At 44.2% G+C, this 10,293-nt stretch overlaps 1 protein-coding gene across 4 annotated transcripts in view; it reads right to left on the reverse strand.

Annotated features, from left to right (window-relative positions):
- Positions 1-8,512, reverse strand: part of EZH2 (enhancer of zeste 2 polycomb repressive complex 2 subunit) — a 66,435-nt gene extending 57,923 nt beyond the window's left edge. For 3 of the 4 annotated variants that reach the window (XM_088018660.1, XM_088018659.1, XM_088018658.1), the window contains exon 1: positions 8,443-8,490. The gene's annotated coding sequence lies outside the window, so the exon portion shown is untranslated. Of the gene's footprint in view, positions 1-8,442 lie in introns of all 4 variants that reach the window. The other variant, XM_028106286.2, reaches the window with a different exon arrangement.
- Positions 8,513-10,293: the final 1,781 nt, after the last annotated feature.

A 10,293-nucleotide genomic window follows, 5' to 3' on the forward strand; every position in this document is an offset into this window, starting at 1 on the left:
TATCTTGAGATGCTAAAGTGGTAGGGAAGACATTCCAGAAAGAGAACGGAACACAGACTTTCCATGTGAAACTTCCTGGAAACTGGTAAAAAGACCAATCGAGTTCAATAGGGGAAAGGTATAAGAAAACGAACAGAGATCAGACTAATTAGGAGAGTTCTCTGTAGACGGCCTGGCTTCACGAGTTTCTTGAACTGACAGCCAAAGGAAGACTGAGTTGGGCAACAGCATGATCACAGGCGAGGTGTCTGTGATCATGAAAGAAACCCAGAGGCTTGCTTTCTCCACCCCCTTGAGGAGGAGGAAGAGTCATGTATTACTTGTATAATGAAGAAAAACCAAAAATTATTGTGAGGATAAATTGGGTACTAAGGAAAAGAACCAAAACTGCAGAAATAAAATAACAGGATGAAGAAATCAAGTACATAACCTCTTAAAAACCATCTGTTTGTATAAAAAAAAAATTTACCTAACTGTCAAAATAGGTAGACCAAGCTTGCAATCTCACCACTTTTATATACCAGATTCTAAGATCAAGGTTACTTTTGATTACTTTTAATATTCTCACTTATCCTTTAACTCTAATAAATGAAAAGGTCTGAATTACCCAAAACTGAAAATTTAAAGAATTACTAATATTATTACTTTGAAAACAGCTTAATTTAAAAATTCCAAAAAAAAAACAGGGGTGCCTGGGTGGCTCAGTCAGTTAAGCATCTGCCTTAGGCTCAGGTCATGATCATGGGGTCCTGGGATCGAGTCCCACATCGGGCTCCCTGCTGGGGGGAGGTGCTCAGCGGGGAGTCTACTTACCCCCTTCTTCTGCCCCTCCCCCCAGTCATGCTCTCTCCCTCTGCTTCTCCCTCTGACCCTCTTCCCTCTCGTGCTATCTCTCATTCTCTCTCAAATAAATAAATAAAATCTTAAAAAAAAACATTTAAAAAACAAAAATAAATTCCCAAAAAACTTAATAAAAACTTTAAATTAAAAAAAATCAGGGCACCTGAGTGGCTCAGTTGGTTAAGCGACTGCCTTCGGCTCAGGTCATGATCCTGAAGTCCCAGGTTCAAGTCCCACATCGGGCTCCCTGCTCAATGGGGAGTCTGCTTCTCCCTCTGACCCTCTTCCCTCTCATGCTCTCTCTCACTCTCTCTCTCTCTCAAATAAATAAAATCTTTAAAAATAATAATAAAATAAAATAAAAATTCCCAGGCCACACACCTAATACTATTTGTATGCATACTATCTTTTTCACTTCCATGCTTCTGTAAACACATGACACTTTGTTATACTAAGAAACTAAATGGCTCGTGGATTAATAAATTCATTTTCACACAATTTAACTGAATTTAAGCAACTGTCCCTCCCACCTTAACATTACTTAACTTGACCTATACACTGTCATTAATACACAAAATTAAAGCAGGAAAAAGGAGAAAACATATGCAATATATATGACAGAGAATGTGTACCAAGAACATACAAAGACCTCTCACAACTGATTTAGACAAAAAAAACAATTTTTTAAATGGATAAAGGGTTTGATCGAAAAAATGTACACAAATGGCCAATGAAGCACGTGAAAAGATATTCAACATCACTGATCACCTGGGAAATACGAACTTAAACCAAAATGAGATGCTAAACACTCATGAGCCGGCCCAAACTTAAAAGCCTGGCAGCACCAACTGTGAGAGGAGATGGGAGAAACTAACTCCTGCGGAGCAGGAACTGAAATGGCACAAGGACGAGAGAAAACAGTCTGGCAGTTTCTTGTAAAGTTCAATCATCACGTACTCTATGACCCAGCAATCCAACTACAAGGTATTTACCCACCCAAGAGAAATTAAAAGATATGTCCACAAAAGACTTAGACAAAGGCACATAACAGCTTTATTAATAGCCAAAAACTGGAAACAGCCCATGTGTCCATCAACAGGTAAATGAATAAAAAAATAGTATATTCATACAATGAAATACTACTCAGAAATAAGAAGAGATTACTGAAACAAGCAACACAGATAAATCTCAAAAACACACTGGGTGAAAGAAGCCAGTCACGGAAGAGTATATACTGTGTAATTCCATTTATAGGACATTCTCGAACAAAAACAATCTGATCGGCAGTAGAGAGGGAATGACTGTAAAGAGCATAAAAGAACTCTGAGGACAGCGATGTTACACCTTGACCGAGGTGGTGGGGACACCAATGTATACATTTGGCAAAACTCTTCAGACCAAACTCTTCAAATGTGTGCATCCTACTGTATATAAGTTATATTTCAATAAAGTTGATTTTTAAACTGAAGAATTGATACCTTTCTAGAAAGCAATTTGACGATGTCTATTAAAACTTGAAATGTGCATAATCTTGAAACAGCGATGTCTCCTTATGGAAAGTTGTCCCACAACCGTTCAAAGATATGTACATGATACTCTATTCTTTTGAGAACCCAATGTCCATCACAGAGAGTTGGTTTACAGTGTGATGACACATTCATGAACTGAAATACTATGTATTCTACTTAACAAAACAGCCTAATAGCTCAGAGCTGGGAGCAGGAAATTGTTTTTATAAAGGGCCACATCTTTAAGTATTTTAGGCTTGGCAGGCTACAACCAGTCTCCTTGCATATTCTTTTTTGGGAGTTTTGTTGTTGTTTTACAACTAAGAAATACTGAAATCATTGGCAGTTCATGGGCCCTACCGAAACAAAACAAAACCCAGGCGGAGAGCGAGAGACCATGGCTTTGAAAACAAAGTGCGCAAATCCAAACCCTTACTCTACCGCTACCTGGCTGTTACCCACTCTCCCCGTCTCTCGTCATTATAGTATCTATATAAATAAATGAAAGCACTAAGCACGGTGCCAAGGACATAGCAAGCACTAAAAAGGTATCAGCTGTTTTTTAATAAAGATGTCTCTGTAGTGACCTAAAAAAATTGTTCTAGAACAAAATAACTTGATCCCATTTTTATAAAATATATGTATAAATGCATATTCATATAAATACACTGAAAAGTTTGAGAAAAATATACACCAAACTGTTAAGGGTAGGGAATGGGATTACACAGATCAAAAAAGCTTTCACTTTGTAAGTCTGAATTGTTTCAGTATTTTAAACTGAACACGAATTACTTGTATTTAATCAATAGACGTTTCTAACATAAAGCATATGTAGCACCATTTTCTTTATTTACAGGTCCTAAGCACATACTTAAACTTTAGAAGTGTTTAGTTCCATTCATGAGAAAGTATACTAATTCTGAAAAACAATACTGGCACAGTAACTAAAAATCTTTCATTAAACAATTTATGCCAGGTATAGTTCCAAGGGTTTCACATGTATTTTCATTCAATCCTCAAGAACCTTATGGTATGAATACGGTCATTATGATCACCAAGTTACAAATAGAGGACTTAGGCATCAAGGATAATTTGCCCAGGGTACAACCTGGCAGCTCAGGAACTGGAGCCCAAGCAAAGTGACTCAAAAGACCACACTTAAAACTCAACTGTATTCCTTCTTAGAGCACACACCATTACAGCTCTGGCTGAGAAAGAAATCTTCAGACATCTTTTAGTTTGCCTAGGGCATCAGACCATCCCTCCCATAATAAAACTACAAATTACCTACTTTTAAATATAACTTTCTGACTGAGTCACATAAACTCTTCTTGGGACCAACATGTCATTAATCAACCAACCAGCAGAGAACAAGGAATAGATAATATGGAGTCAAACAATTCAAATTTGGATCCTGATTACAAATTCCTGGCTGGATAATCCTAGACAAATTCTTAAACCCTTTAGACCAAGGTTTCCTTAATCTGTAAAGGTTTGCAAAGTGTGATCATATAACTTAAAGTTTTTTTCATTGTAAAATATACATAAAATGTAACCCTGTAACAATTTTAAGGGTATAACTCAGTAGCATTAAGCACATTCAAAATGTGGCTCAGCCATCACCACGACCCATGCCCAGAATTTTTCATCATCCCAAACAGAAACTCTGTGTACCCATTAAACACTAATTCCCCACTCCCCTCAGCCCCTGGAAACATCCATTCTACTATCTCTGTGAGTTTGCCTACTCTCAGTATCTCCTATAAATGGAATCATACGATTTTCTCCTTTTGTGTCTGGCTTACTTCACTTAGCATAATGTTTTCAAGGTTCATCCATATTATAGCACATATCAAAATTTCATTCTTTTAATGGCTGAATAATACTCCATTGTATGTGTACACCATGCTTTGTCCATCCATTCATCTGTTGATGGATGAAGGATGGTTTTAACAATAATTAGAAATAAAGCATCTGGGGCGCCTGGGTGGCTCAGTCGGTTATGCATCTGCCTTCGGCTCAGGTCATGATCTCAGGGTCCTGGGATCGAGCCCTGAGCATCAGGCTCCCTCTAGGTGGGGAGTCTGCCCCTCCCTCCGCTCATGTTCTCTCTCTTTCAAATAAATAAATAAAATCTTAAAAAAATAAAACATCAATGTAAATATTACCACAATAAGAAACAAACCAAACAAATGAATAAAGCATCTGGCAAATAGGTGCTTTACTGCCTTTTTTTTCTTTGTGTTTGTCATATTTTTGTACCACACAGTACAGTGGCAAGATATGGAACCATCTTAGGTTTCTATCAGCTATGCCTTTTGAGATGTTACTGGACTTGCTAATCTACACTTACCATATTTTAAAAGGATGAAGAGCATCCCAATAAATGATCTATAATTACACTGGCACTACTTCCTTCAGTTTTAGCTTCAAAACCTACTTCAAATTATTCCAATAAAGAACTCATCAATTTTAACTAGACACCTTTCAATTAAAAGATTTACTACTGTCTCCCAACACTTTCCCTTTTATTTTTGGACAAGGACCATCAATACTGACATCAAATCAAATTAAGCAGATACTATATGCAAGGTATCCAGATGATTCATCAGGCTTCTCTAGCTGCCTGAATACCAAACATGAATACCAATGGAATACCTGAAGGATATACAGTTTTCACTAGTTATAATACTAGGAGAAACCTTGGAAGTGAACCACCTTGACGACTGTTTTTCTTTAGGATCGCCTCTCAAAGGAGAAAAACACCTTCCAAAGTTCCTCACAACATAAATATTAATATACCCTGTACGCTTTGCTAAGTTCCTTTGTCAATTATCTCCCTATATTTTTCATATTTCATTCAACTATTAGACCCTCTAATTCTCTAGCAACTACTAGGTATACAAAGAAAAACAAGACAGAGCCTCTGCCTCAAAGCACTTAAGAGTGTAGTGAAGGAGCCAGATGCGTAAACAAGTGATTACAATACAATTTGATACATGCTATAATAAAAGTATGAACAAAGTCCTGTGGAACACAAGAGTGCCTGGAAATTCAGGGCAGGCCTCTAGAAGGTAAAGGTATCATCTGATTGTGAACCTTTCTCTGAATTTAATGAGCTGTTCATCTCCACTCATGTCCTCCTCCAAACTAAAAATTTCACCTGTATACAGAACCCTCCATAATGCACAGAAAATGTTTTCCTCTTTGTACGGACAGAAACCCTTCAAGGCAAATCCATAAATCACTTCTAATTGGCCCCTGAATACATTAGACCACTGGGGTAACTTCCCTTGTCAGCTTTTAAAAAAGCAGATCAACTTTCTTAAATCACTATTTAGGCCAAAACAGAAATTAATTCACATTCCTTGAGCATGCCAGCTCAAGGGATGGAAGATACTCTAGAAAAACCTCACTGCGACCTGGAGAAATCTGCTTAAAATTTTTAAATGGCCAATACAATTGGGCGCCTGGGTGGCTCAGTTGGTTGGGCGACTGCCTTCGGCTCAGGTCATGATCCTGGAGTCCCGGGATCGAGTCCCGCATCGGGCTCCCTGCTCAGCAGGGAGTCGGCTTCTCCCTCTGACCCTCTTCCCTCTCGTGCTCTCTATCTCTCAGTCTCTCTCAAATAAATAAATAAAATCTTTAAAAAAAAATAAAATAAAATAAATGGCCAATACAATTACTAATATATAGGTATGCAAGGCAAAGGTGGTATAAAAGTATTAGAACTTTTTTTTTGCCTAAATCAACAAGTGTTTTTTTAATCACCACTTAAAACTGACTTGTATATACTCAGAATTCAACCAGAAAAAAATTAAAACAAAAATTTTAAGCCAACTCCCCAAAAGGCTTCTTAGAAAATCTTGTGGCAAAGGACAGTAATTATCAATCACAAAATCCACAAGGGAAAAACTAGAATTTCTTATTCTAAAAGATCCAAATTTCTGCCAAAATTTACAGAACTCATCTCCTAACAGTGGGCAAGAACTACCAGGACTTTTCAATATACAGCTATCAGTAACTAAATGTAAACGTTATTTAACAATCCAAACCCTTAGGGCAGCACCTGGGATGTCTGTTCAACGGTGTCTAACACTCTGCAAAATACACCTAATAAAGACTTTTACACTGGATTTCTTTGTCTCCATTTTTATGAAACCGTAAGACAGCAGATACACATTAGCTCTTTATCAGATAGAACGCAAATCAGAAGAGTGCCTGTGTGTTTCTAAATTCCTTTTCTTTGAATATATTCACTTTCCACAAAAATCAGAACTGAAGATGCTAAGTGTTTCCAAGAGTTTAAACATTACGTACCCTAATCCACCTCCAGAGAGACAGGAACCCTTCTATCTAGGACTAGAATCCCATCCATCCCCAACTCAGAGACTATGAACATTAAAATACTTCTTAAGCATTTTCATTTTCTTGCAAGGAAAATTATCAATAAACTGGTCAGGTTTTGAAGACTTGTTCACTTTACTCCTAAATGTGAAGTAGTTCCCAATGCTCATGAACGAAGAGTAATGGAAAATAAACTCTAAAACTTACCATAAAAGTATAGATTATATTCAACTGTACCATTAGTTTTATAAAGGTTTTTTCAATGTTTTATGTAAATTTAAAACACCATACAATTAAACTGATGAGTTTCGAAACCAAGAGTAAACCTTGTAATAAAATCTATTTAAATTCCAAAGGCAGATTTTTATTTCCAAATGAATTTTAAGTTTAACAGATCCTGTGTAATAAACAAAGTTTAGCTTAACTGTGGACAGCACACATTCAATTTCTTAGGCAACAAACATTTCTGCATCCAGTCTTTTCTGACTCCCCAAAGCTATTGTTCACGGAAAATTAAGACCAATCAATAAGCAACAGCTAACCATATAATCTAAACAGACATTTGTCGTAAGCACTTTATTTTGGTCAACTATTTCTACCATCTCATCCTCATTCAACCCCTAGGGATTTGGGGGAGTAATCGCTTACTAAATGACAGATGATTTCGTTAGCACCTGTCGCCATTCTCAGACGCATCACACAAGTTGGCCAAAACAGCTTGTAATTTTTGTTAAGATTTTGATTCTTTGGAAAGTGGGAACTCACTACGCGCGAGTTCACCAAGTTTTCCAAAATACCGTGCTCCTCAATTCCTCCCATTTTCCAAAAGCAACCCCGTGGCACAGACTTTTTGGTGGTTGAAAGGGGGTACACAATGACGCGGGAACTCGACGGAAAGCCTTCCAAACGAACAAAACCAAGAAGGGGGAGAACAGCTCGACCCTGCCCGAAAACTTAACAGAAAGGAGGACGAGAAGGCGAAGGCAGCCCGACACTGCCTCGTCCGAGCCGCTGGAGCCGCGAGGTTCCCGGCCGCTGAGGGGGAAACGTCAGATGCGCGGCCACTCGGAGTCCCGTCTCCGCACGCCGTCCCGGCCGCCGCGGCCCCGCCGAGCCTGCGCGCGCGTGGGGAGGGGGCGTGGGGCCGAGCCCGCCCACCCGCGGCCGCGGCCCGGGCTCCCCACGCCCCTCTCCCGCCTGCTGTCAGGCCCGGTGTCACTGCCCCTTCCTCGCGCCGAGCTCCCCCGAGACACAGTCCGTCCTTTGTCTGAGTGCGCACTCGGCGGCGAGGTCCCACCAACTTGTGTGCGTCCCGTCCCACCCGGGCGCTCCCGCCGCGGCGCTCCACACAAAGGAGACTTCGGTTCGGGCGGCCAGCCCGCCCCGGGCACCGGAGCGCCCCCAGCCCAGCCCCGGCGCCTCCGGAGGGGCGGGCACGCGAGAGGACCCCTCCGCGAGCCCCCCGCGGATACCCGCCCCTGCTCCCGCCTCGGGTGTCTGGGGGTCCGACACTGACCGCCCGCGGGGGCGCGCGGGTCAGCCGCGACCCACGGCCCCCTGCCGAGGGGTTTCCTCTCACCCAGCCTGCAAAAGCGGCGCCCGGGAGTGCCGGCTCTGGGCGACACCCGGACGGGCAACGCGGCGGCGGGGATGTCCCGGCGCCGCCGCCGCCGCCGCCGCCGCCGCCTCCGCCCCTCGCCGGGCTCCAGAGCCCCGCCGGCCGGTCGGCCCGACAGCGGCGCGTTACCTGCGCCCCGCGCCCCAGCCCGCGCCACTCCCGCGCGCCGCTCCCGCGCGCCGCCACCGCCGCCGCCGCCGCCGCCGCCGCCGGGGCCCCACCGCCTTCTGCGTCCCAGTGGGTGTCGGACGCTCCCGGACCGAGCGCCAAACCCGGCAACCCAATCGCCATCGCTTTTATTTGGCCCCCCCAGTCCAACCAAGCGCCGCCCCGATTGGCGGGACGCGAGGCGGGCTCCCGTCCAATCACAGGGCCCGCCGGGCTCGGAGGCGCCGAGCCAGCCCCACGCAGAGGCGCCCGCGGGACTCGGCCGTGCCGGGCGGGCGGCGCGTGCGCGCGGGCGCGGGCAGGCGCTAAGGGACGCGGCCGCGGAGTGGAAGCGCCGCGCTGTTTCTTTGTTCTTTCGCTGAGCCCACGGCGCCTCTCAGGAAGGCGGCGGGCAGGCGTGCAGGCAGGCGGGCGGGGACGCGGGGCCTCTGGAGCCGGGGCGGCGGGCGGGGGGCGGGCTGGGTGGGGTGGCGGGAACCGGCCGGAGGGCGGGACGGCGCGCTCGCGGCGCTTGGCGGGAACGGCCGCTTCGGAGTTCCCGGGCCGGAGAGGCGGGGCGGGGCCGAAAGCCAAGTTTGAACCAGTTCAAAAACTCGGGGGTGGTAACGGTTTCAACTGCCGCGCTCTTTTCCCCGCGCGCGGAGCGGGGGCCGGCCGGCCGGCGGGCGCGCTAGAGGCTCTGCACGCGGGTGGGGGGCCGCGACCCTCCCGCGCTCCGGTGCGGCCGGCGCGCCACCCCAGCCGAGCGGAGCGTCTTCGCCGCGACTCCTATCTGCTCGATCCCCCACGGCCCGCGGGACTGTAGCTGGTGGAGTCCGCAGTGCCCGTCGCCTTAGAGACCTGGGCGAGAGCGACGTTGCGATCACTTCAGATTCCTCGCTCGAGACGCCTTGGTCAGACCTTTCCAGTGCACGTGTCAACGTGAAAAATCATTTATTAAGGATGAGTGTGGGTTCACTTGCCTCATGCTAATGCCTCTGGAAAATGTTAGGATAATTGCAACATTTCTCAATTAAAAGGTGATCTTGAACTAAACCTGTCTCAATCCAGAGGAATTAGGAATAGTCTGTTTAGGACACAATCTCCGTTTTGGGTTTATCTGTCAATGAAGTTAAGATTAGTCCGACTTTATTTTTAGTAGGATGCAGTTTTAGGGCAAAATAATCACTCGTGTGACCTGGGATTCCATGTTGAGAGTTCAGACAGGATCAGCTATGAACTGCTGAGTTAAAAGCTAAAGAAACCGTGTTATGTTTTCTAACTGACAAAGACTTTTTAACGACTATAATTCTTCGTTTAATGATTTAACCCATCATTTTCCCACCTTGGCTAAATCACCATCCTGTTCCTCACGTACATCCTGAACCAATTCAATGTTAGAATTACATGTGGAGGGAAGCCACAGAGAAAAGATGCTCCCACCACCCCCCCTTCAAAAAAAGAAATCTCAGAAAAGGAAATTTTAGTTGGACCCTGAAGAAAGCAAAAGATCTAGATTGAGGAGGCAGTGAGGGCACTGGAGATGGGAATGAACGTCTCGCAGAATAAAAGCTGAGAGCTCCAACTGGGAGAGTAAGAAAGCAGAGTAGAGTTAAGTGGGGCTGTATTAAATATGTTTATAATATGATACATATTTAAGTTAAATAGAATATGCAGGCTGACGAACCAGGAAGTGTGGACGCCAGTGGGTCACAATATTATCTTAGTTCAGTGCTGACATTATTCAGTTAAGCAAGACGTTAGGTCACAGTGATGGCAGGAGAAAGGGATAATTTAAAACTACTGCCAAAGGATTTCATTCTATATGGAGCA

This window comes from Eumetopias jubatus, unplaced genomic scaffold (genome assembly GCF_037043125.1).
Source record: "Eumetopias jubatus isolate StellerSeaLion01/CBP00866 unplaced genomic scaffold, mEumJub1_p1.0 scaffold_14, whole genome shotgun sequence".
NCBI lineage: Eukaryota > Metazoa > Chordata > Mammalia > Carnivora > Otariidae > Eumetopias > Eumetopias jubatus.